Source organism: Pleurodeles waltl, chromosome 5 (assembly GCF_031143425.1).
Source record: "Pleurodeles waltl isolate 20211129_DDA chromosome 5, aPleWal1.hap1.20221129, whole genome shotgun sequence".
Lineage (NCBI taxonomy): Eukaryota > Metazoa > Chordata > Amphibia > Caudata > Salamandridae > Pleurodeles > Pleurodeles waltl.
In genome coordinates this window covers 1,607,727,865-1,607,755,411 of record NC_090444.1, presented here as the reverse complement: position 1 = coordinate 1,607,755,411, position 27,547 = coordinate 1,607,727,865, and the positions used below count along the sequence as shown (strand labels likewise).

Below are 27,547 nucleotides of genomic sequence, written 5' to 3'. Positions count from 1 at the left end.
TGGGTCTTATAATCATTTAGGGAATTGCTCTTCCTGTCCTGCTCTGAACAAAAGATGTCTGAAGTGTAGAAAAATTGGCCATTTCCAAAAAGTATGCAGAATGGGTAAATTTAAATCTAACCCCAGTACCAATACATCCAAAATGCGTGTCAGTAATGTTTACACTACAGCATCAGAGAATGACATTTCCGAATGCATGAACAGACTCTCCGATTGTGTTGACTGTTGGTACACACAAGGATCAAAGTTTTGACGAAGGGATAATCAAAGGACCCCTTTGTGAAGCCAGTATAGGTGAGAAGCAATTAATGATCATAGCAGACTCTGGGGCACCTGTGACCATCATTGCTGACAGGACTTATTATGCATTATGGCAAGATCCTCCTGAGTTGCAGTGTCCGGATATTAATCCAAAGGCTTTTGGTGATCAGGATATAGACTTATTGGGGTATTTTTGTGTCAAATTTGTCTATTTTAGGGAGATTAATACATACTAAAATCTATGTAGCCGTCAATGGTAGAGATATTGTTGGTTGGAGGGATTTAGCTAAGCTTGGTATTATTCTATGCCCGGGTCATTGTACACCTATTATGTTAGCTAATTTACAGACGAGCTCCACTTCTGTTTTGTCGGTGGTATCTTCTGGGTCAGTTTTCAGTGATCTTAAACTGAAATTTTCTAAGGTATTTCAAGACAAAGAGGGAAACGTAAATGGATTTGAACATAGTATTAAGTTAAAAAAAGAAGCTCTACCTGTGGTTCACAAAGTCAGGCCAGTACCCTTAAGTATTAGAGAACAGTTGAAAGAGCTTTTGGACAAATTATTGTTTGAAGGCATAATTACTCCCACAGATTCTTCTGAATGGGATTCACCTATTGTTCTCACAAAGAAAAGATCAGGGGACTTGAGATTATGTGTTGATTTGAGGTCACTCAACAAAAACATATTAGTAGATTGTCATCCCCTGCCCCACATACAGGAGCTCATAGCTAGTATAGGGAAATCAAAGTATTTTTCTACCATTGACCTACATTCAGCATATCATCAGATACCCTTAAGTCATGAATCTCAAGCTCTCACTACTTTTATCACTCCTTTTGGGGCGTATAAATATTGCAGACTTCCTTTTGGCCTGGCTTCCGCAGCCTCCGTTTTCCAAAAAAATGATGGATTCTTTGTTCAGTGGGATGAATAATGTGGTAGCTTTCCAGGATGATATTTTAGTTCACAGTGTCACATCAGAAGAGCATGTTGTTCTTTTAATCAAAGTTTTCGACATTCTGCAATCTCATGGTATGACTGTCAAAGCGGATAAGTGCAGGATTCTAGCTGAACAAGTAGAATATCTTGGCCACACCATCTCAGCGGAAGGAATAAGACCTAAACTTTGTAATCTAGAAGCTATTAAAAATGCTCTTCCACCCTATGATAAAGATGCCTTACGCTCTTTCCTGGGTCTCTGCGAATACTATGCCCGTTTTGTGTCCGGGTATGCTTTGATTGTACAACCATTGAGGTCTTTACTCAAGAAAGGACAGAAATTTGTCTGGGATACCAAGGTATACTACTTTTCAAAAAATCAAAGATTTAGTGTTATCAGCACCATCACTTAAACCTTTTATATCGGGTGGTGAGTCTTTTATAACAGTAGACGCCAGTCTAAAAGGTTTAGGAGCTGTTTTTGGGCAGATTGTCAATGGTAGGGAGAATACTGTTGCGTTTGCTTCTCGATCTCTTTCTGATGCAGAAAAAAACTATAGTACCATAGAAAGGGAAGCCCTTGCTTGTGCGTGGTCTGTTGAAAAGTTTAAAACGTATATATGGGGCAGGAAATGTGACGTATTCACTGATCACAAACCGTTGGTTTATTTACTTAGTGGTAATGGCTTGGGAAAGGCTTCTGCCCGCTTAGTGTGTATCCAATCCAAATTACAGGAATACAACTTAACTGTCAAGTACATCCAAGATGGCTTGCATATTCGGGCTGATTTTCTATCTCGCATGCCACTAGAGAATTCTGGTAATGAGCTGGATTGTCAGGAGGATGAGTGTGTAGTTGGTTTAATAGAGGCTGTTTCAGCGTGTGCCGGAAATGTCACTATTGATGAATGGAAGGCAGCCATGCTTTCAGACAAAACATTGTCTTGTGTAGCTTATTTCATCAAATGTGGTTGGCCCGCAGAGAAAACACTTGATAAAGTCATGAGGTCTTTTAAACAAGTGTCAGGGGAATTGTCATACAATAATGAGGTTTGCATGAGGGGAAACCTATTCATTCCACCTTTTGATCTACGCCATAAAATTATCAAAATTGCTCATGCAGGTCACCTAGGAGTTTCCGCCACACTTAAAAAATTGAAAATGTCTTATTGGTGGCCTGGTTTATATGATCAAGTTGAACATTTTATTGATAATTGTGAACATTGTGTTGTATCAGACAAACATTGGAGGAGTACTACCAAACCGTTGCATCCCGTTCCTTTTCCAAAGAAAGCGTGGGATAGCTTAGCCATTGATTTTTCTGGTCCTTTCCATATTTTACCTAGAGAAATGAAGTTTCTCATTGTACTTATTGACTACTATTCAAAGTGGATATATTACTCTTTTGTTGAGTCAGCTGACTTTGAATCTGTTATGAAGTTCCTGGAGAAACTCTTCCATGTTGAAGGCACTCCTACTACTATTGTTTCTGACAATGGGGTGCATTTTTCATCTCATAAAATTGAAGTTTTTTTCAAGAAATTTGGTGTTAGACACTCACAAGTGGCACTCTATAGTCCCTCATCTAATGGTTTGGTAGAGAGGGCCAACCGCATCTTAAAAGAAGGTATACAAACAGCTATTGCCATGAACATTGATGTTGCTCATTTCCTCCAGGAAAAAATCTGGGCATACAATACCACCCCTCATTCTACTACGGAACTTACTCCTTTTTAACTTCTCAGAGGGAGAGAAGCTACTACCAATTTGACTCCCTCATGGCTCTTACAGAACAGGAAGCATAAGGAAGGAAATGATTGTTTGATAGACTTGGATAAATTAAGATCTACGGTTGCAAAGAAACAGTTGGTACAGAAAGAAAATTATGACTTCAGGCACAATGTTAAAGATATTAATATAGCTGCTCAGGACTTTGTTCAAATCAGAAAACCTTATAAAACATTGAAAGGGGAATCCAAGTTCTCTTTACCTGTCAAAGTCATCAAGGTTAACAAATATTCTCTTTTGTTATAAGGGAAGGGATGGAGGAATAAGAACAGCGTTGTTCCAGTATCTAAACAACAAACTGAAATATTTAGTAAAGTTTACTTTGAGCCAGATTCAGGCATTCCTTCATGTGCTAATAGCTCGAATTCATCAGACTTTCTTATCAATGGAAATTGCGTGCGGGTTGACCCGATGCCATCTATTTGGAACAGACCTTTCCAGATACTTTGACAAGTACTGTCATACAAACCGACAATGCTATAACTCAAGAGACTGATGTAGAGTTTAGCACAAGGGAATGTGGAGAAAAAGAACAAAATACAAAGCACAAACCTACCATCAAAATGCCTTCTAGATTTGATGAGTTCATAATGAATTGACTTCTTTTTTGTCATTTAGTTATGAGAGGGAGGTGATGTAATATGTTATGTATTTCTATTTATATTTTAAACGCTTGTTATGTTAGATGTTCTTCGCATTCACCGTTCTGCCTCACGCGCAAGGTCTCACGTGCAATGTTTCCTTTTGATTTTGTGTTCTTCTCCAGGCAGCTCTGCTTGACAATCCGTGTTCGAGGTTCCGAGCTTGACAGTTGGCGTCGGACCCTCGGATCGGATGGTCGTGCCTCTGCTGTCGTGGGTCCTACTTCTCTGAGAATAAACTTGTTTTCTTAAAAGAACATTTCCTGATTTACTGGCGTCTTCCTCACCCTCCTACATTCGGGCCAATGCTAAAAGAACACTGAACCACATAAATAATGCATAGAAAGGTGAGCTCTCTTTCTTTTCTCTCTCTGCTGCACATAAAAGGGCTCTGATGCACAGCAGGATCTTGTGCACCCAACAAAACTGCTACATGTACCAGAACCATTTCATCCCAGGTGCCAGGACAAGCTGAAGGAAAATACAGCAGAACTCCCTCTCCAGAGCAGACAGGGCTTGAGTGGATGGTTGATAATTTAAAAAGTACATTTGGAGCAAATGTCTAAATAGGCCTAGTGTCCATTTGCATTCTGGTGCTATTGAGAATACCACTCATAACTCTTTTTTTCGGTTTCTCAGTGCCAATTCCGATACTTTCACTTGAAAGCCATTGAGTTTTGCAGAGTAATCGGCCATCTCTTGGAGCTGTGACAGTTATTCCTTTGGATTGACTCTTTATGGTCACCTTTTTGGGAAAAAACACTGCCTTCAGTAGTTCAGTCTAAAATAAATTGATGAATAACTCATGCAATTAACTAATCAAAACTATTGTCATCCTGCCCAATGTAATTAGACTACAAATACACTACTTGCATTCTATGGAAATGGGGTAAATTCTGCAGCTATGTTTGGAGATCATTTGGGTAGCCAAAAATCGAGATTTGTTATTTAAACTTTAACACTCTAATAGCAATCTCTTTATCAGCTAACCTTAATGATTTACTGATTTCTTTAATTTATTCTTTCGATTACACCTTCATTTTATAAATGACCCATTTACTCATGTTTTCCCCCCAGGGCACAGTAAAGCAAAACGTGTTTGCTGTATTTGGGAAATCGTTGTTAAGGCACTTGTAATATACAACATTATGATTAGCAATCATGGGATAAGTGTTAGAAATGGGGTCTTTGGTTGGCAGTCAGGTTATCCCCTGTCCAAGCAAGGACCCTCACTCTAGTCAGGGTAAGTCACACCCAGTCCAAATTATCCTCTGTCCACCCTCTGGTAGCTTGGCACTGAGCCGTCAGCCTTAACCTAGAAGGCAATGTGTAAAGTATTTGTGCAATATATCATGCAATAACACAGTAGAACACCACAAAAATCCCCCACACAGTATTTAGAAAAATATATAATATTTATCTGATAAGATGTAGGTCAAAACGATTACAATGCAAAAAGTATATTTTGGAAAATCACTGTAAAAATGATATAAAGGGGGTCATTACAACATTGGCGGTAAAAGCCGCTTACCGCCGTGCAGAAGACCGCCACTACACCGCCACGGCCGCGGAATTCCGCCACAGCTATTATGACACACATCTTGGAATCCGTCGAAATTCAGACACCCACACAACTCCGCCACACCAAAGGTCAGTGTTAAACTGGCGAAAACAATTCCTCCACCTCCACGCCAACAGAAACACGCCCATGCTATTACGACCCATGAATCCACGCGGCGGTCTTTCAACCGCAGTATTCCATTGGCGGTACACACGGCCGCGCTCAAAATACACACACAGCTCCAAAACACCGTCACATTGGACAATTCAAAATACACACACCTGATACACATACAAACACCACTCCCACACACCCAACACAATATAAAACACACACCCACATCACACATAAACCCCTACGACCAAAAATAAGCCACGAAGGACAGACAGACAGCACTGACTAGACAATCCCACCACACAGAGGCACACAACACCATCACCCACACAACATCCACGCACAAAACACCACACACCACTACACATCACCACACTCATCAACACATACACCACCCCACACATCACACACACCACCCCATGGCACGCCAAAGACACCCCGGCTTTTCCGAGTAGGAGCTTAGGGGCATGGTGGAGGAAATCGTACGGGTAGAGCCACAGCTATTTGGATCACAGGTGCAGCACACATCCATAGCCAGCAAGATGGAGCTATGGTGCAGAATAGTCGACAGGGTCAACGCTGTGGGACAGCACCCAAGAAATCGGGAGGACATCAGGAAGAGGTGGACTGACCTACGGGGGAAGGTGCATTCAACGGTCTCCAGGCACAACATCGCGGTTCAGCGGACTGGCGGCAGACCCCCACCTCCTACCCCACAACTAACAACATGGGAGGAGCAGGTCTTGACCATCATGCATCCTGAGGGCCTCGGAGGAGTCGGTGGAGGAATGGACACTGGTAAGTCAAATCTTAACTATCATATCCCCCACCCTACGTGCATGCTATCACACACCCCCACCCTCACCCCCTCACCTATCACTCAAACTCCTCACTAATGTACTCATAACACAAACCACACATCCCAACACCAAGCCCTGCATGACACAACTAAGCATGGACACCCAGGACTAAAGCATGCTCACTGCACATACCCAGAACAACCCCCTAACCATCATCACACAAGTCCCCACACAGGAATGCTTGCACTGGGGTACACACACACCCACCCATTGCACACCATCACACACACACATGCAATAATCATGCTCTTATGCCCCTGCAGGATCACGAAGGACCGTCACCACACCGGAGGGTCCAGACATCTCCACTCCACCCACAGAAGAGGCCCACATTGACGATAGCAGCTCTGCCCTACTGGAGCCTGATGACCAGCCCGGACCATCATGGGCCTCGGGACAGTCGGTTCCCCTTGCACAGACACAGCCCAACACTGACCGTCCACCCTCTGGTAACACCAGTACAGCACCCACCCAGCAGGCCCAAACCTCCGTACCCAGGACAAGTCAATCAGCTGTGTGTCCACCACTACAGGGAACCCAGGATAACCCACCACCCCAACAACGACAAGGACCTTGGGGCAGTGGTAGTGGGCACACGGTCCAGGGGACAGAGGCACAGGAACACAGGGGAACTGGGAGGGCTGCGGTGCAACAGGGGGCGGACAGGCCAAGGGAACCCACTATCCACGAAGCCCTCTCCTCCATCAGGGGAGCATACCACCACTCCCAGGAGACAATGGCGACGGTCCTGGTCATGTTTCAGGAGACCCAGCGCCTGCAGGAGGAACAGTATTTGGGGTTCAGGGAGGAGCTCAGGACCATCAGCTCCACCTTGGGCACCATCGTAGGGGTGCTGAAGGACATACAAAAGACCATGAGGGACACCGTGGCACTCCAAGGGGCCCCTGACACTAGCCAGGACGATGAACTGCCCACCACCTCCGCTGGTGCTAGTGGACAGGATGCCCTGCCACAGGACCACCACACCAGCACCCCATCCCCTGCAGACGGACAACCACCACGCAAGCGGGCCCTGAGATCCAGGAACAGGACAGAGCAAGATGGCAAGACCCCGCCAGGAAATGAGACCACCCTGATTGTCCTCCCATTGTCCCACTTTGTTACCCTGTCCATACTTAAACTGCCCCAGCTCCACTTCCTATGCCCATATGGGCAGTGCACCTGTGTGACCAATAGACTGGACTCTGCCATGGACATTCCTCCACCATCACCCCTGACCATTTTATAACCCCCTCCACTATTTTGCATGTAAATAAACACCCTTAAATCAAAAAACAATCTGGAGTCAGTCTATGATTTGGTAAAATGTATTATCAATGACAGTGTCAAAATGCGTTTTTAGTTGTAAAGGCAACATACCAATGTCACACATCACAAGTCCTTGAAGGATGCATGCAGATGACACACGTTGGTAACCACACCTGTGAAACCGTAATGGAAAGGAACAACTCAGTCACCAAATAATCCCATTAAATTACACAGGATAGAGGAAGACGTGTGACAGTGAATGTAATGGTTAAAATGAAAATGTTCTCACCTGTGTGTCAGTGAAAATATTGCTGTATGACTGACTCCCTGTTGTCTATGTCTTCGTTCTCAGCTTCCTCCTCATCACTGTCCACAGGCTCCACAGCTGCCACTACACCGTCATCTGGACCATCCTCCTGCAGAAAAGGCACCAGGCGTCGCAAAGCAAGATTGTGAAGCATCGAGCAGGCGATGATGATCTGGCACACCTTCTTCGGTGAGTAGAATAGGGAACCACCTGTCATATGGAGGCACCTGAACCTGGCCTTCAGGAGGCCGAAGGTGCGTTCGATCACCCTCCTAGTCCGCCCATGAGCCTCATTGTAGCGTTCCTCTGCCCTGGGATTCCTCACTGGGGTCAATAGCCATGACAGGTTGGGGTAACCAGAGTCCCCTAATAGCCACACACGGTGCCTCTGGAGTAGACCCATCATATCAGGGATGCTGCTATTCCTCAGGATGTAGGCGTCATGCACTGAGCCAGGTAACATAGCATTAAACCTGGGAGATGTACTGGTCTGCCAAACATACCATCTGTACATTCATAGAATGATAACTCTTCCTGTTCCTGTACACCTGTTCACTCCTGTGGGGGGGGGGACCAGAGCTACATGGGTGCCATCAATAACACCTATGATGTTGGGGATATGTCCAAGGGCATAGAAGTCACCTTTCACTGTAGCCAAATCTTCCACCTCAGGGAAAATTATGTATCTCCTTACAGCAGGGCAGACAACACTCTGGACAGCACGTTGGATAACATAGGCTGGGACATCCCTGATGCCATGGCCACTGTTGTCTGAAAAGACCCACTTGCAAGGAAATGGAGCACTGAATCAGGGGGGATTCCAGTGGGATGGCGGATTGGTGACAACAGGTCTGGCTCCAACTGGGTACATAGTTCCTGGATAGTGGCACGGTCAAACCAGTAGGTGACGATTAAATGTCGCTCCTCCATTGTCAACAGGTCCACCAGCGGTCGGTACACCGGAGGATTCCGCCATCTTCTCAAATGTCCCAAATGACGGTGCCTAGGAAGGACAACAGCAACGATCTAGTCAATTTTTTTCCAGGTATGTACCCACAGTTACACAGAAGACGACACCAAACACAAAACCCTTCCTGTATGTGTTGAGTGTAGGCCTAGCTATGTGTGACGCAGTTGCAAATGAAGTCATGTGGGCCCCTGAAATGGCGGCTGCCTGACCTCTAAATTGGGACAATGGGATTGTGGGGTAACTGCGCTGGCGTTGTACACCGTCGCGGTAGGAGGTCGTAGACCACGGCGCAATGCTGCATTGGTTAACATTAGACCCTATGGGTCCCAGGAGCCAATGAACAAGTGCGCCGGCGGTGATGATACGCACCGCCGCGGACGTCACCGCCGCGGACATCACCGCCATTTTTCAACTGTTCAATCACTAGATACCTGATCTTCGACAGGAGAGGACCTACACTGCAAGTGCTGCTGTGACCTCGGTCTGGAAGCGACGAAGGCTGCTGCGTCTGGGGAAAGGGCCCCTGCCTTCACTGCTCAGGATTTGGAGAAACTGGTAGACGGGGTCCTCCCCCAGTACACGCTACTCCAGACCAACAGGTTAGTACACAGATAGCACGTTATATGGGCTAGGCCTGGGTGGAGAGGGCTGGTTGTAAAAGGGAAGGGGGCAGAGTTCAGGGAACATGAATGCATGTGAATGAATGTGCCACATGGCTAGGGTAGGGAGGGGGGCCACTCACATCGACGGTGCAGTTGTCAATGACTTCGCTTCTTCCCTTGTGCATGTCATGTAGGTCAGCGCCCACCAGAAGAAGGATATTTGGCGTGCCATCGCCAAGGACGTCCGGACCCTGGGGGTCCACCAGAGACGGGGCACCCACTGCCGTAAGAGATGGGAGGACATTCGCCGCTGGAGCAAGAAGACGGCGGAGGCTCAGCTGGGGATGGCCCCCCAATGTGGGAGGGGTGCCCTTCGCCCCATGACCCCCCTGACGTTCAGGATCCTGGCGGTGGCCTACCCTGAGTTGGATGGGCGCTTGAAGGCATCACAGCAGACACAAGGGGGTGAGTACACTCTCATTCTGCTGACTTTGCACGCAGTGGAGGTGTCTGGGTGGGGGAGGTGGGCTGTGGGTTTGCCTAGGCCAGGGCGAGTTCCGTAGGCAAGGCCCCTCCGTAAGACAGGCCATGTGGCACCCCACCCCACCTCTGTAGAGTGCCAAGTACACCTAGTCATGCCCCTGTGGCATCCATGTGTGCAGATGTCCACCACAGCCATGTATGCCAGATCCCAGAAATTGCATCTGCAGAGGCCAGGAGCACGTAGTGCATGGGGCTGCTGTGTCTGTATTGTCCGCCAACGGTAGCGGTATGCCATGCACTCAACCTGTCTTTCTTCTGTTCCCCCCCCTTTTTGTGCTCTTCCTGTTCTTGTGTGCATCAGCATCATCAGGCGGAGGTACAGTGGCACCGGAGCACGAGGGAGCTGCATCCCACATGGCCATGGAGAGCCACACCACGACTATGAATGCACCAGTGGGACGGAGGGCGAGGGGAGCTTCACGTCGGCCACCGGATCACCAACCAGCGACACAGACTTGTCCGCTGATGGGAGCTCATTTGTGGTGGCGGCACCATCTGCGCGCCCCACTTCTACAGGTACAGCCGCCACCTCCCCTACCAGCACTGCCCTCCCAGCAGCCCCTCAGCGTTTGCCCCGTGGCCGCTCACCCAGGAGTGTGGGCATCACCATCGCCCCAGGCACCTCAAGCCCTGCCCCAGTCACCCCTGCTGCGCTCAGTGAGGAGGCCATTGACCTCCTCAGGTCACTCACTGTTGGGCAGTCTACCATTGTGAATGCCATCCAGGGTGTAGAAAGGGAGTTGCAACACGGTAATGCATTCCTGGAGGGCTATCATTCTGGTCAGGCTGTCCTTCAGCGAACCCTGCAATCTCTGGCCTCAGCACTGATGGCAGCCATTGTCCCTGTGTCTAGCCTCCCCCCTCCAACCTCTTCCACCCAGACCCAATCCCCTGTACCCCAGCCCATCCCAAGCACACCTACAGACCAGCATGCACACACGTCAACACACAAGGGAAGCTCAGGCAAACATAGGCACCACACAACCCACAGGCACACACACAAGCATCACCCACATGAAGACACAGCAACATCCACTGCCTCCACTGTGTCCCCCTCCTCGTCGTCTCCCTCATCCCTCCCAGTGTCGTCTACACTCTCACCTGCATGCACTACATCTACAGGCACCAGGAGTCGCACCAGAACACCCAGCACCACACTCCGCTCACTTTACACGTCCCCTGTGTCCTCTCCCAGTGTGTCTGTGATGCCCCCTCCCAAAGTACACAAACGCGGGCACCCACACACCCAACATCCATCCACCTCACAACAGCCTCCAGTACCTGCACCTGCACCCAAAACACCTAAAGTGACGCCTCCTACAACCACCTCCTCTTCCTCCACTCCCCCCCCCTCCTATTCATCAGTCCCGTCGTAGCGCCTCAGCCAAAAAGCCTCCAATACCAGTGGTGCCTGTTCAAGGTGTGTGGAGTGCACCGGCCACCAGGGCAGGCAGTATGATCCGGAGCCAAGGCACTGGCAGCTCACCCTCTGTAAAAGCTCTGAAATTGGAAAGTGGCCGACGGGACCCTGTGAAGACTCCTGGAGGCAAAACAACTCACAGGGGTCCCAAGGGGATTGCAGAGTCAGCTGTGACTCCTCCAAAGGTGGGGAAGGGCCAGAGGAAGTCTACACAGCCTGCTGTGAGCATCACGGCAGAGAAGGGCGCCATCCTTCCCGGCAGTCGGGACGCCACTACCAGCACCGTCGTCACTGGTCAGGAGACCACCGCCAGAGTCAGTGCCCAGGAGTGCCCAAGTATCGTCACTGGTCAGGAGACCTCCGCCACCGCCAGAGTCAGTGCCCAGGAGGGCCCAAGTATCGTCACTGTTCAGGAGACCACCGCCGGAGTCAGTGCCCAGGAGGGCCCAAGTATCGTCACTGGTCAGGAGACCACCGCCAGAGTCAGTGCCCAGGAGGGCTCAAGTATCGGCACTGGTCAGGAGACCACCGCCACCGCCAGAGTCAGTGCCCAGGAGGGCCCAAGTATCGTCACTGGTCAGGAGACCACAGACACGGCCGGAGTCAGTGCCCAGGAGGGCCCCGGCTGCCACAGCCCCGCTGGGCAATGAGGGAACGTCATGCCACACACCAATGCCCAGTCCAGAACCGCAATGGCAAAGCACCGCTGAACAGTCCAGAGACCGCCATGGCAAAGCACCGCTGAACAGTCCAGAGACCGCCATGGCAAAGCACAGCTGAACAGTCCAGAGACCACCATGGCAAAGCACCACTGAACAGTCCAGAGACCACCATGGCAATGCACCGCTGAACAGTCCAGAGACCGCCATGGCAACGCACCGCTGAACAGTCCAGAACCGCCATGGCAAAGCACCGCTGAACAGTCCAGAACCGCCATGGCAAAGCACCGCTGAACAGTCCAGAGACCGCCATGGCAAAGCACCGCTGAACAGTCCAGAGACCGCCATGCCAAAGCACCGCTGAACAGTCCAGAGACCGCCATGGCAAAGCACCACTGAACAGTCCAGAGACCGCCATGGCAAAGCACCACTGAACAGTCCAGAACCGCCATGGCAAAGCACTGCTGAACAGTCCAGAGACCGCCATGGCAAAGCACCGCTGAACAGTCCAGAGACCGCCATGGCAAAGCACAGCTGAACAGTCCCGAACCACCATGGCAAAGCACAGCTGAACAGGGCATGCACCGGGGAAGAATGAAGAGGCCGCCACATCAAGCATCGTTATCCCATGTGCAGCTGAGACAGTGACGGGACAGGAACTTTCACGGGGAGACTAATCCAGTCTGTGCACCATCCCCCCTCCAGAACCAGTGGAGACATGCATCCACTCCGTTTGTCCTTAACAGGATGAAGCACTCTGGGCACCAGTCCCCCTTCAGAACCAGTGGAGACATGCATCCACTCAGTCTGTTCTTAACAGGATGAAGCACTCTGGGCACCAGTCCCCCTCCAGAACCAGTGGAGACTGTTATCCACTTGAGAGACTGTGGCTTTGAACTCCCCAGGATATGGCAGTGGGCAAGCCACCCACTGTAGAGACTTGAGAGACTGTGGCTTTGCACTCCCCAGGATTGAACAGTGGGCAAGCAACCCACTGTAGAGACTTGAGAGACTGTGGCTTTGCACTCCCCAGGATACATCAATGGGCATGGAGCCCCGTCGTGGATCAGGCTTTGCAGTCATCCGGCTGAGGTGCCCCCCTTTCCCTTCCCCCTGAGGTGCCTGTAGTATTTCTATCTGATGCCCCTGCAGTGTTCTCTCCGTTTGTGGACATGTATCTTTTGTGGGCCTCGCCCATGCATTTTTGGACTAGTGGTGCACGGACATTGATATGTGCATATCTGCACTACTTCTCGTAATGTATATACTTATGAATGCTTTTATAATATATCTGTATATTTTAGAGACATGTATTTTGATACATTACAATGTTTGAACTGATTTCATTTTGTCTTTGCATTCTTCCGGGGGGGTTGTGGGTTGTTACTGTGATTTTTGTGAATGCATTGGTGTGTGTGTTGTAATATGCGATGGTGGGGGTGGGGGTGTTGCGTGTGTGTGTCCCTAACTTTTGCCTCACCCCTCCCCTATGTCGTAGGTGCAGTACTCCCCGTTGTCTTCGCCGGCGCCGGCGTTGCTCTTCGTAGATGAGTAGGAATACAAGGGCCGGTAGGATTTGTAATTCCGGCTCCATGGAGTCCTCCTTCCTCGTGGGATGTGTTCAGGTGAGCGTTTTCACATTGCAGTAACTGTTTCCGCCGTGTTTTTATCCACGGTGAATCCGCCCCGGAAAAGGAGGTGGCGGATTGGTAGGTTGTGATACTATGGGCGGTACATTGTCTTCTGCCTGTCTGTTGGCGGTGACCGCCGCGCTGCTTGTCTGTACCGCCGTGGCGGGCGGTGTGTTAAATTGGCTGTCTTTGTTGGCGGTTTCCGACAGGGTCATGATTCCCTTTTTTTCTCCGCCGGCCTGTTTGCGGTATTACCGCAGCTTTAACACCGTCCGCCAGGGTTGTAATGACCACCAAAGGGTCTTTAGTCTCTTAAAAGCAACAATTGTCTCTTGCCAGCACAAAGTACCTGGTTTTCGTTCAAAATCTCCGCAAGAAACCACATAGGAGGAGGTGCGTGGAAAACAGGGAGGTATGCATCGATTTCCCAGGCTGATGTGTCGTTTATTTTCCACGCAGGGAAGGCTTTGCGTCAATTTCCACATCGATCTTCTCCTTGTGAAGTCGGGCTGCGTCGTTCCAGTTCAGTGTGCAGCACATTTTTCACCGAAATGCAGGCTGTGTGTTGTTTTCTGCTGGCTGTGAGTCGATTTTCGCCACACAGGGAGTTCTTCTTGCAGGAATGAAGTCTTATTGGCCCTGAGACTTCAGGGAACAGGAGGCAAGCTCTATCCAAGCCCGTGGAGAGCACTTCTCAGCACAGCCAGAGAGCAGCAAGGCAGCAGGGCAACAGAAAGGCAGTAGTCCTTCACAGAAAGCAGTCAGGTGAGTCATTTGGGTCGCCAGGCAGTTCTTGGCAGGTTGCAGGTTCTGGTTCAGGTTCTCTTCTCCAGGAAGGGTCTGTGACAAGAGTGTCTTGTCAAGAAGTGTCTAAGTTGGTAGAGTCAGAGACCCTGCTTGAATACCCAAATGTGCCTTTGAAGTGGGGAAGACTTCAAAGAGTGGCTTAAAAGTGCACAAGGTCCTCTTTCAGTTCTATCCTGTCTGCCAAGGTGAGGGATGTGGTAGTCCTTTGTGTGAGGGCAGGCTACTGTCCTTTGACATGTAAGTGTCAGGGCCTCCACCCTCCCAGTCCAGGAAGACCCATTCAATATGCAGATGTGTGCAAATGTGACTGAGCATCCTGTGTTTGAGGTTTGTCAGAGTGAATGCACAAGGGAGCTGTCAACTAAACCAAGCCAGACATGGATTTTGAGGCACAGAAGTATTTAAGTATAGAGAAATGCTCACTTTCTAAACACAGCATTTCTAAAATAGTAATATAAAATCCAACTTCACCATTAAGCAGGATTTTGTATCACCATTCTGGCCATACTAAATATGACCTGGTACTCCTTTCAGATCAGGATCTAACACTCAAACAGTATATGAGGGTAGTAGAAATTTTGGTCGTGCACCACGAAAAAGTAATTGAATCCACTTAGTCGATATTATAACAAAAAAGACTTCTCTTTATTAAGGTGTCCTTGAGCGTAGAAACAAAACAGCCAACATGTTTCGTCCTTATATAGGACTTCTTCAGGGCTGAGAACATGATAAAAAACAAACAAATATAATTTAAATATATACACAGACATACCTTAATAATACATACAAAACATACAAAGAGACATGAATCAAAATGTTTCAAATACAATGTGTTAAGGATCTCACCAACAGCCTAAATACATAAGAGGGCAAGAGACAACAAACACATAAAACAAAAAAAAATGAATAAAAAAGGAGACAATTGTCACCTTAGGTTGAAAGGCTTAACAAAGTACAGCACTTTTCTTTATATTATATAATAATAATAAAAAAAGGAGAAACCAACACTATCTAACATGAACAGTAGAATTAAACAGAAAGACCCACACCTAAACGTAAGAATGACATGTGTGGATAGTAATATCAATAATGAGAAAGCCACTACCAGAAAAATTGACTAAAGCTTATTTTTTAGTACAGGACTTGCCCATGACAAATAATTCTACATATTAAATATCCAATAATGAAACAAGAAGGAATATATATGATCAGAAAGTTCATACCTTATGAAATCAATGTCACTTATTTACTCCACAACTTATTGGTAATTCTTACGAACAAAAGTGTCGGTAACCAGTCGACACCCAAGGGGTAAGTTAAACCTAAAGCAGTAAAAAAGAAATAACTTGAAAAGAAATAATAGAAAAAGGTAATAAAAGAACAAAGAATATCCATAAATAAAGCATAAAAGGAATTAAAGAAAAAAACATATAGAAATAGACCTCAATATGTAAATGAAAAGTAAGACAATACTAATTCCGTTTAGTCAAAACCAATAAACATCTGTCCAAAACATGAGTTAATGACAAGCTGTCTCCGTTGCTATTCGGTAGTAAACTGATTCCAAGAATAGCCCATTGTTTTGCAGCAAGTAAACAGACCACCTACTATTAGAAGTCACTGATGTTATCACCAGAAAGAGAGAAGGCAAATCCTGTTATAAACTTACCTCAAAGTGCGAGGCGGTAAGAAGGTAAACCGATGGTCACCCACGCTGCCGGTACAGAGCGCGGTCAATTAAAACCAAGTGTACCGGCTTTCAGGTATTTATAGAAAGCCAGGCCCCCAATTTGCCAATAACGCTCCCGTGAACGCGTTGCCATCGCAACAAATCGGCCGTAGTAGTGCCGATTCGAAATAGAAACGGGAAAGGAGAAAGACACGGCCATCTTGGATGAGGTTGAAAACAACCAAGAAAGGCAGAAAGGTGGCGGCCATCTTAGAATAACCAAAAATAATGAATATTTAAAGGAAAACAGAATGTAAAAAAACAGAATAACAACAAAGACAAAAAGGAAAAAGAAAAAGAAAAAGGAGAAAAGACCAGAAGTAAGAATAATCAGAAAAGAGCCAAAATATTAAGCAAAAGGGAAAATACATAATACAACCCATAATTAACAAAAACACAGAAGACAATCATACTGGGCCACCAAAAGTAAGACTCAATAAACAAGAACTAAGTATCACAAATACTATGCTTGATGAGAAATCAATAAAAAATGATCAGAAATATCAACAAAAAAAAGGGGGGGAGGGGAGAGAACATATCTAAAAAGATTTATTGTATCTAAAGGAAATAATGAAGTTCACCATCTGAGTTATGACCCATATCAACAGCACGTAGGGCCAATTCTCTGTCTCCTTCTCTGCGGTTGACAGGTGCCTGATCCACCCCATGGAACCAAATTTCACTATCATTAGGATGTTGTTCCAAAATGTGGAGCGCCAGGGGATATTTGGTATCCTTGTTTTTGATTGCTCTAATATGTTCCTGTATACGAAGTTTGAGGGGCCTGATAGTACTCCCCACATAGATTTTGTCACAACCACACCCCAAAATGTATACCACATATTTAGTTTTACAGTTAATGAAGTGTCTGATTTCATTTCTTTTAGTGGTGTTATAACTGAAATTTTTGATCTTATCAACTCCAAAGTTGCACATGTTACATTCATGACAAGTGAAAAAGCCTTTTGGGCCTATGGGTAGCCATGTCTGTACCTTGTACCTGTATATGAGGGTAGCCCTAATGCTATCTTATGAAAGGAGCAGGCCTCAGAGCAGTGCAAAAATGAATTTAGGAGTTTTACACTACTAGGACATATAGAACACACATGCTTATGTCCTGCCTTTTACCTACATAGCACCCTGCCCAATGAGCTACCTAGTGCCTAATTTAGGGGTGGCACATATATAGAAAAGGGGAGTTTAAGGCTTGGAAAGTACTTTTAAATACAAAGTCGAAGTGGCAGTGAAACTGCACACACAGGCACTGCAGAAGCAGGCCTGAGACATGGTTAGGGGGCTACTTACGTGGGTAGCACAACCAGTGCTGCAGCCCACTAGTAGCATTTAATGTACAGGCCCTGGGCACATGTAGTGCACTTGACTAGGGACTTACAATTAAATTAAATAAGCCAATTGGGTATGAGCCAAAGTCACCATGTTTCAAGGAGAGAACATATGCACTTTAGCACTGATTAGCAGTGGTAAATTGTGCAGAGCCCTAAAGCCAGCAAAAATGAGGCCAGAAAAAGAGAAGGAGGAAGGCAAAAAGTTTGGGGGTGACCCTGCAGAAGGGCCATTTCCAACAATAAGGATTTGTGGGAATCACAGAAAATGTAATTGATAAGCCAATACTAATAAACTAAAGCTGGAAATGCCATTGACTGGGACACGTTTATGTGGATACATTATACTAAGCTCAAGTATAAAATTTAGGTTTTGATAAGCAGCACAGGCCACAAAGTGCTTGTTGGCTGTAATATGGAAAATAAATGTTGATACTTTGCATGCAAATTTGATTCCCATCAAAGATTAATAAAGTTCTAAATAAGATAAGTGACTATAGATGCTTCATCTATACTACCACTGTGATTTTGATGTGTCTACAAACATTCATTTAGGTACACCGGTGACTAGATGGTGCAGTGAATATGTAGCTGACATTCACAGAAACAAAAAAGCACAAGGCTGGAGTAGATGGATCAAAATCTGGCTTAATATATGTTCATACAGACGCTGCATATCAAGCGAGACATAGCTTCTGACAGAGACGAAAAACTAACCCCAGCAGTTGTGCCACGGAGTTTGTTTTCCAGGGCTATCTCAGTGTATGTGGATAGGCCTCTTACTATGTTGGTAGATACAGGAACTACAATGTAACATGTATTATTGGTGGATGTTATCCAGAGAAACAATACACTATGAGATGAGGTGATTTGGAGGGCACAGAGCTTAATGCAACCCATATCCTGTACTATGGTTATATGAGTGCAATATGCAGTGGTGATGAGGAGACAATGGGTATGGCTATCGGTCAAGGGACCTGCCTGAGTATGTTATGTCAGTTGACAGTGCTGCCTACTGGAGTGAAAACACTACTGCTGCTGCTTCTGCTAGTTCAGTGGTTCCCAATTTGCGGTCCGGGGACCCCTGGGGGTTCGCGAAGCCTCCTCAGGGGATCTGTGACTGCTTAGAAAATTAAATAATATTAAAAGATTTAGGTCCTCATTAAAACCCTGGCGGATGGTTGTAAAATGTAGAAATGTACTGCCAAGGCGGCCATCACTAGCCCGCCCGCGGGATTATGACCCCTCTTACCACCATGGTTTTCGTGGCTTCCTTACCACCATCAAAACCATGGCGATAGGCACTATTAGTGACAGGGAATTCCTTCCCTGCCACTGATAAGGGTCTTCCCCGCCCCCTCACCTGGTTCGCCCCCTACCCCTCTCCCACTCCAGATCCCCCCAACATACATGCACCTTCACGCACCATTGAACACATGCATATCCACACTCATACCCACATTCATCCACACATGCATACATCCATTCACACACACACATCCACACCCACTTACATACATACATGTACACACGCAATCACACAACACAACATACATGCACTCACACATCAATACATGCACACTCGCATCCACGCACACACAAACATACACACACACACACAACACCCCCAACCCCCCTGTTGAAGCACCCGACTTACCTGATTTCAGGGGGTCCTCCGGCAGGAGACAGTATGGGGCGCTACTGCCAGCAGCAGCGTTTGCCAGCAGAACACCGTCAGGTTGTATCATGGGTCATGATACGGTCTGCGGCGGTCTACTGGCGTGGTGCTGCTGCTGGCAGCAGCGCCACCTTACCGCCATCCACCGGCATAGCCTCAGTCGGAATTCCGCCATCCTTCTGGCTGAATTCTGGCTACGGTCATAATTTGGCGGACAGCTGGTAGCCACGGCAACGGTATTTTGACGGCCATCACTACGGCGGTAGGTGGTTTTTACCACCAATGTTATAATGAGGGCCTTAGTCCCCGGCTTTCAGTAATGACTCAATGGGGGGTCCCTGGATTCCAATAATGATTCAGTGGGGGTCCCCGGGTTCCAGTAATGATAAAGTGGGTGTCCATAGAAATCAAAATGTTGGGAACCACTGTGCTAGTTGTTGGCTGAAGAGGTACAGAATTATTTGTGTTGTGTAGAAAATGCATACTGGACATACCACACTGGTCAACAAAGGAAAAGTGGCCTATGTGATGAGTATACGGGTGCTGAATTAATAGGAAGTGATGATATTGAACATTTGAGAGAACTTAATATGTAAGACATTGTTGTGCTATATGGCCATTAAACTCCATACCAATATGATGTGTTGCTTTGATCTTACTGACAAATTATTGACATGAACATCAACTCTCAATCATGACACAACTCATAGTTGTTGGCCCAAACATGTGGATATCAATAAAATCTCGCTTTTCACTGATCATAGCGGGGGGGTTAAATGATGTTAACTATGGTGCCTCTCCTCATTCACCCCTGTCCCTGAGGAACGATAATCAGATGTAGTCGCTAAAACAAAAACTTCAACTGCATCTATGAATCCTTTTTTATTTTATTTATAAAGTGCACACGTCATCCCCAAAGGCTCATCCCAGCGCTAGAACCAATGTAAAGAAATTCTGCTGTTAGATGCTCCTAAACTGAAAACAGCCAGGTTTTGAGGTGCTTATGGAATACAAAGAGGTCCTGTATAAGACACATTTCCAAGGGAAGGGAAATCTAGTGAAGTGCAGCCAGATGGCCAAAAGAGCGGCCTCTCAACCTGGCTTTCCTAACTCATGTGCTGCAATTCAAATCTTGCTGGGAAGAGTGCGGCACTCTACTGGGTTTGTAGAAGTCCTTTTGCTACTCAATATAGGTGGCTTTGACTGGTGGAGTGACGTATGCACATAACAGAGTAATTTACACTGGCTCTTTTCTGCATTGGAAGCCAGTGTAGTCGATTGAGGCAGACTAATACTGAGCTATTTTTGCGGCTATTACAGATTAGTCTAGCTGCTTCATTCTGTATGAGCTGCAGGCAGCCAAATAGACTATCTGCCAACCCTATATATAAGGCGCTGCCATAGTCCAATCTGGTCAGAATAAGAGCCTGGGTACCTGTCCTACGCAGGCTAAGGGGATCCATCTGATTAACTTTCTCAACATGCGTAAGAGGCCAAAACACCTTCTTCAAACTTTGTCTGCTCCTCCTAACAGCAGAACATCAGTTTTTTTTGCGTTCAATTTCAAACAATGTGAACACATCCAACAAGCCATGTCAGAGAGACAGCCAAAAAGATTCTCACGAGGTTGAAGCTGACTTTAATCAATGGAGATAAGCTGGGTATCATCCACATAAGAAAATGTTTCGAAGCCCCAGGACTTGACAATATTCACCAAGGGGAGACATAGACATTGAAGAGAGACAGGCTTATGGATGACCCTATGGTACTCTACAGTTGGCCTACAAGGGGTTGATTTAAGGAGAGCCAAATAAACCGGATGATATTTTTTGGACAAGAACACTACAAACCATTGTAGGGTGGACGAATACAAGCCTGCTTCATTAAGCCTGTGAACAAGCTGAAAGTGTGAGACAGTATAAAAGGCAGCAGACAGATCTAATAAGATCAGGGCAACAGCCTTGCCCTGATCTGCCTCCGATCGAATTCTGTCCAATAGTGCCAGCAAGGTAGACTCCATACAGTTGTTGGCTCTGAAGCCTGTTTGGGACATGTCCAGAATGTTGTTGGCTTTCAAAAACTGCAATAGCTGGGCAATGACAAGCCTTTCCAACACTTTCGTCATATAGGGCAAAAGAGAGAGAGGACAGTAGTTGGAAAGATTGTCAGCTTCCGTTCCAGCCTTCTTTAATAGAGGCAATACAAGACAAGAGCAGATTTCCAACATGATGGGAAATCTGCATTTTCAATGGAGGACTTAAACAGCCAGGTAATGTAGGGGCTTAAAACAGGAGCTACCCTGGAGAAAATCAAATGAGGACAAGGGTCTGATGCTGAACCAGATTTCACTCCCTTCATGGTTTATTCCACCATTTATTGTGTGAGTTCCTAAAATTCACACCAGTAGATGGAAGTACTGTGGTGAGGGTTGGCTTATTCCAGGAAAAACTCTGCCAGGGAAGGTTGGGTCTCAAAAGTAGAGTAGATCTTATTGATATTCTCATGAAAACATTCTGCCAGGCCTTCACGCCTCTGGGCTGAGACTGAAACATTTTGACTCAAAGCTGAGATAGTTCCTTGACTATCTGAAAAAGCCCCATAGAAGAGCTGCTATTTTCCTCTAATCTCCTCACAAAATAGGGTTCTTTTATGATAAGATTTTAATGTGGCTTTAAAAGGTGTATGATAGAAGAGAATCTCAACGACCTCCTCAATTTTAAAAGGGGTGGATCTATCTAAAGCCTCGACTAATGCAGTTTCTAAGGCCCTAGCATTCAAATCAATTAAAAGATCTGCGTTTAGTATAGATGCACAGAAATTATCAGCAAACGACTCTGAGTTGTCTCTCCTCCATGGCCTAGACCTCACTGGAGGGGTATCATGATTAACAAGAGGCTTGTTACGCACCTTAAATCTGAAGTTTAGTGAAAAGTGGTCAGATCAGCACACAGGGTCCATAGAAAGAAAAGAAATAGAACAAAGGTTTTCAGAACGATAGGTCCAGGTATGGCCTGCTCTATGGGTGGCACCCTTCATCTACTGAGTTAGTTGTAACATTCACCATTTGTTCTTCAAATTTAAACTATGCAGGTCATCCTCCTTAACAAAGTGAAAATTAAATCATGTATCAATAAGAAATGTTCGTACTTGAGGGCCAAATGGGACAGTACAGTAGATAAGGTGGCGACCATTATGGCATTATGGTTTAGAGTACTATAAATAACCGCTCCTCCCACAATAATCGAGGTCTTCCTGGACAGCTGAAATGGCAGCATCTCACAAGTCGCTTATGGGGGATTTCCTTATTTCCATGACTCATAACAGTCTCTAAATATAATTGTCACCCCGCCCCCCTAACTGCCTTCTCGGTTACACATCAGAATCTTATAAGAGTTTTCTACTGTAAGGCTTAGCTCCTCCATGTAGTGGTCGTTAAGCCATGTTTCAGTAATAAACATTAGATTAAGAATGGAGCTGTGGATAATGTCCCAGATTTCCAGGCAATGCTTAGGCAGGGACCTCGCATTGATATAACCACAGCTGATGTGAAGGTCGACTCTCACAGCCCTAAGTTCTCCCTCTCCCTTTGCAGCTCTTGAATAAGTGAGGGCTAGCGAGTGCTGTAGCACCCTTCCCATAGTAAGGATATATAGTCTCATGAAAGTTCATACATCCCTGCTTGCAATTCGCACAGGAAAATGGGCCAAAGGTAGATTCAGGCAACCCTTTAACACAGCTATGCGAATTGTAGAGAGCCACCCGGGCTCCCCTTTCTGTTTATATGACGTTCCGCGCGTCCGGCTGGAATGCGGAATCGAGTTGGTTTAATAAACTCGGGGCTGCGCTGACGCAGTTCCCCTTGAGACTGCAGCCCTAAGTGTGCGTGTCCTCATTTCGTCTGCTACACGTTGTGGGGCCCTGCAACTTTACAATGGCGATGAGCGGGTTTTCGATACTCCTGCGTCACAACTGAGCTGCCCTCCGACCTCGGAAAAGACATACCCGACCGGCACCTCCTGTGCGCAGTGAAAAGGATAAACCAAGGAGCGTGTGCCTAGAAAGGCACTTGGCTGTGTAGAAGAGGCGCGCTGCGCCCGGCGGTAAGAGGTATGCCCTGCCCCCCCGGGTATGAGTTTCCCGGCCTGAGCCAGGCGCCTCGTCGTTCCCTGCCGTGGCCAGAGAGAGAGAGAGTGAAAAAACAAACAAACAACAAATAACAAACAACAAACAACTACAAAGGAGCCTCACCTCCGGCAGCCGTCTAAAAATAGCATCTTTGCCGGGAGGCCCAGAATCAACACGGGGAGGCTGTGCGCGATTAAGGATGCACGTGCGTGCCTAGAGACCGGCCACACAACGCTCAGGCTGTGTTCCGTGGGGAACACAGCACAAGAGCCAGAGGGACAGGAGCCCCGAATAAGAGACAGACAAGGGCAGAAAGCCCTGACAGATATTGGAAAAGAAGGGAAAAAAAAACATGAAGACACAAAAATAAAAAAAATAAAAAAGGTGGCCTAAACAAAAAATAAAAAAAAGGGAAATCATGAGAAGGGACTTGCGACGCAACAACAAAGCGCCTACAGACTGTGAGACATCATGAGTGCCCCACCGCAAGAGAACTCCCAGCTGCCTGTGCAAGCAGGCGCCAGTACTCACTCCTCAGTCACTGCGCTGCCCCCGTTTAGCCAACTAATTGACCTGGCCACAGCTTCGCCAAGATGGCGCCTATGGTTAAACCGATTAGAAAACTACTTCTGCGCCACTAGAGAGACAGACGGGGCCGTGCGCAGATCACTCATGCTACTCATGGGGGGGTGATGAGCTGCAAGAACTGTTCGATGCACTCCCAAACACAGGTGATAAGTCAGACTTCAACGCAGCAGTAGAAGCCCTGAATAAACACTTTGACCCACAGCTGAACTCAGACTTTGAACGCTTCAAACTCCGTCAGGCTCAGCAGACGGACGTTGAGTCGATGGACATGTTCTATATGCAGCTAAGGAAGCTAGCAAGCTCGTGTGTGTGCCTTCAACAGGAAGAGATTAGAGCGCAGATTATTCAAGGGTGCCGATCAAATGCACTAAGGAAGCTGTAAGGAAATGGCTCCCTGTTGCAATTACCCCCCCCACTTTTTGCCTGATACTGATGCTGACTTGACTGAGAAGTGTGCTGGGACCCTGCTAACCAGGACCCAGCACCAGTGTTCTTTCACCTAAAATGTACCATTGTCTCCACAATTGGCACAACCCTGGCACCCAGGTAAGTCCCTTGTAACTGGTACCCCTGGTACCAAGGGCCCTGATGCCAGGGAAGGTCTCTAAGGGCTGCAGAATGTCTTATGCCACCCTAGGGACCCCTCACTCAGCACAGACACACTGCTTGCCAGCTTGTGTGTGCTGGTGGGGAGAAAATGACTAAGTCGACATGGCACTCCCCTCAGGGTGCCATGCCAACCTCACACTGCCTGTGGCATAGGTAAGTCACCCCTCTAGCAGGCCTTACAGCCCTAAGGCAGGGTGCGCTATACCACAGGTGAGGGTATAGGTGCATGAGCACTATGCCCCTACAGTGTCTAAGCAAAACCTTAGACATTGTAAGTGCAGGGTGGCCATAAGAGTATATGGTCTGGGAGTCTGTCAAAAACGAACTCCACAGCTCCATAATGGCCAAACTGAATACTGGGAAATTTGGTATCAAACTTCTCAGAATAATAAACCCACACTGATGCAAGTGTTGGATTTATTAAAAAATGCACACAGAGGGCATCTTAGAAATGCCCCCTGTATTTTACCCAATTGTTCAGTGCAGGACTGACTGGTCTGTGCCAGCCTGCTGCTGAGAGACGAGTTTCTGACCCCATGTGGTGAGAGCCTTTGTGCTCTCTGAGGACAGAAACAAAGCCTGCTCTGGGTGGAGGTGCTTCACACCTCCCCCCTGCAGGAACTGTAACACCTAGCAGTGAGCCTCAAAGGCTCAGGCTTTGTGTTACAATGCCCCAGGGCACTCCAGCTAGTGGAGATGCCTGCCCCCTGGACACAGCCCACCACTTTTGGCGGCAAGTCCAGGAGAGATAATGAGAAAAACAAGGAGTAGTCACCCACCAGTCAGGACAGCCCCTAAGGTGTCCTGAGCTGAGGTGACCCCTGCCTTTAGAAATCCTCCATCTTGATTTTGGAGGATTGCCCCAATAGGAATAGGGATGTGCCCCCCTCCCCTCAGGGAGGAGGCACAAAGAGGGTGTAGCCACCCTCAAGAACAGTAGCCATTGGCTACTGCACTCCCAGACCTAAACACACCCCTAAATTCAGTATTTAGGGGCTCCCCAGAACCTAGGAAATCAGATTCCTGCAACCTAAGACGAAGAAAGACTGCTGACCTGAAGCCCTGCAGAGAAGACGGAGACACCAACTGATTTGGCCCCAGCCCTACCGGCCTGTCTCCTCACTTCGAGAAAAACTGCAACAGCAACGCACTCCTCAGGGTCCAGCGACCTCTGAAGCCTCAGAGGAGTACCCTGCATCTAAAAGGACCAAGAACTCCTGAGGACAGCGGCCCTGTTCCAAAAGAAACCAAAACTTGCAACGAAGAAACAACTTTAAAAGGACTCCACGTTTCCCGCCGGAAGCGTGAGACTTTCCACTCTGCACCCGACGCCCCCGGCTCGACCTGCGGAGGAACAACACTACAGGGACGACTCCCCGGCGACTACGACCCTGTGAGTAGCCAGATTTGACCCCCCTGGGCCCCCCCAGCGACCCCTGCAGAGGGAATCCAGAGGCTCCCCCTGACAGCGACTGCCTGCTTCTAAGAACCCGACGCCTGGTAAGGACACTGCACCCGCAGCCCCCAGGACCTGAAGGATCTGACCTCCAGTGCAGAAGCGTCCCCCAGGTGGCCCTCTCCCTTGCCCAGGTGGTGGCTACCCCGAGGAGCCCCCCCCCCTTGCCTGCCTGCTTCGCTGAAGAGACCCCTGGGTCTCCCATTGAAACCTATTGCAAACCCGACGCCTGTTTGCACTCTGCACCTGGCTGCCCCCGTGCCGCTGAGGGTGTACTTTTTGTGCTGACTTGTGTCCCCCCCAGTGCCCTACAAATCCCCCCTGGTCTGCTCTCCGAAGACGCAGGTACTTACCGGCTGGCAGACTGGAACTGGGGCACCCCCTTCTCTATTGAAGCCTATGTGTTTTGGGCATCACTTTGACCTCTGCACCTGACCGGCCCTGAGCTGCTGGTGTGGTAACTTTGGGGTTGCCCTGAACCCCTAACGGTGGGCTACCTTTGACCCAACTTTGAACCCTGTTGGTGGTTTACCTACCTGCAAAACCAACAAACACTTACCTCCCCCAGGTACTGTTGAAAATTGCAGTGTCCAGTTTTAAAATAGCTTATTGCCATTTGTGTGAAAACTGTATATGCTATTTTGCTAATTCAAAGTTCCTAAAGTTCCTAAGTGAAATACCTTTCATTTAAAGTATTGTTTGTAAATCTTGAACCTGTGGTTCTTAAAATAAACTAAGAAAATATATTTTTCTATATAAAAACCTATTGGCCTAGAATTGTCTTTGAGTATGTGTTCCTCATTTATAGCCTGTGTGTGTACAACAAATGCTTAACACTACCCTCTGATAAGCCTACTGCTCGACCACATTACCACAAAATAGAGCATTAGAATTATCTCTTTTTGCCACTATCTTACCTCTAAGGGGAACCCTTGGACTCTGTGCATGCTATTTCTTACTTTGAAATAGTACATACAGAGCCAAGTTCCTACAGAAGCTCATCCTACGTCAGCAAGGCATGGCCCTTGATGACATTCTGGTTTTGCCACGTTCACACGAACTATCAGCGGTGCGGGCGGATGCTATGGTGGCAGTAAGAGGACAATCACTGGCTGCTGTGTCAACCACACGTCCAGTCCAGGTGAAAGAAGAGCAGATAGACGCCATTCAGACTCGCCAACCGCAGGGATGAAAAGCAAACTTTGTCAGACCGAATGCGCGCATCTGCAGGAGTTGTGGGTACGAACACAAACCACCAATGGTGTGCCCGGGAAAAGGGAAAACGTATGATAAGTTTGGCAAAGACAATCATTTTGCGAAAGTGTGAAGGTGAGGAAGAGTCTGGCAAGGAAACCAGAAAGGAAGGGACACCAAGGTCTGAAGCGTAACCAAAGAAACCAATGAATCCGGTGAAACTGTGGCTCAGAGACCTCCAGTCTTCGAGGAAGATGAGGATGAAGACATCTTTGTAATCTCATTCACCGGTGGAAGACGGCAAAAAAAGTGACCACAACCCATGAGTAACGTCCAGATCAATGGCAAGTCGGCGACGGTGCTCATAGACATTGGGGCATCGGTGAATGTGATGGATGAGACTCTATTCAAGCAATTGACCCCAACACCTTCGCTTGCCCCAACTACCACT

The 27,547-nt window shown here is 47.3% G+C and overlaps 1 long non-coding RNA gene across 1 annotated transcript in view; it reads right to left on the bottom strand.

Moving 5' to 3' along the window:
• The window catches only part of LOC138297416 (uncharacterized), a 32,983-nt gene extending 16,469 nt beyond the window's left edge, over positions 1–16,514 (bottom strand). The window contains exons 1-2 of the long non-coding RNA XR_011204091.1: positions 16,044–16,514; positions 15,598–15,696 (exon numbers count right to left, since the gene is read on the bottom strand). This is a non-coding gene — a long non-coding RNA (uncharacterized lncRNA). The remainder of the gene's footprint in view (positions 1–15,597; positions 15,697–16,043) is intronic.
• Between the last annotated feature and the right edge of the window lie 11,033 nt (positions 16,515–27,547).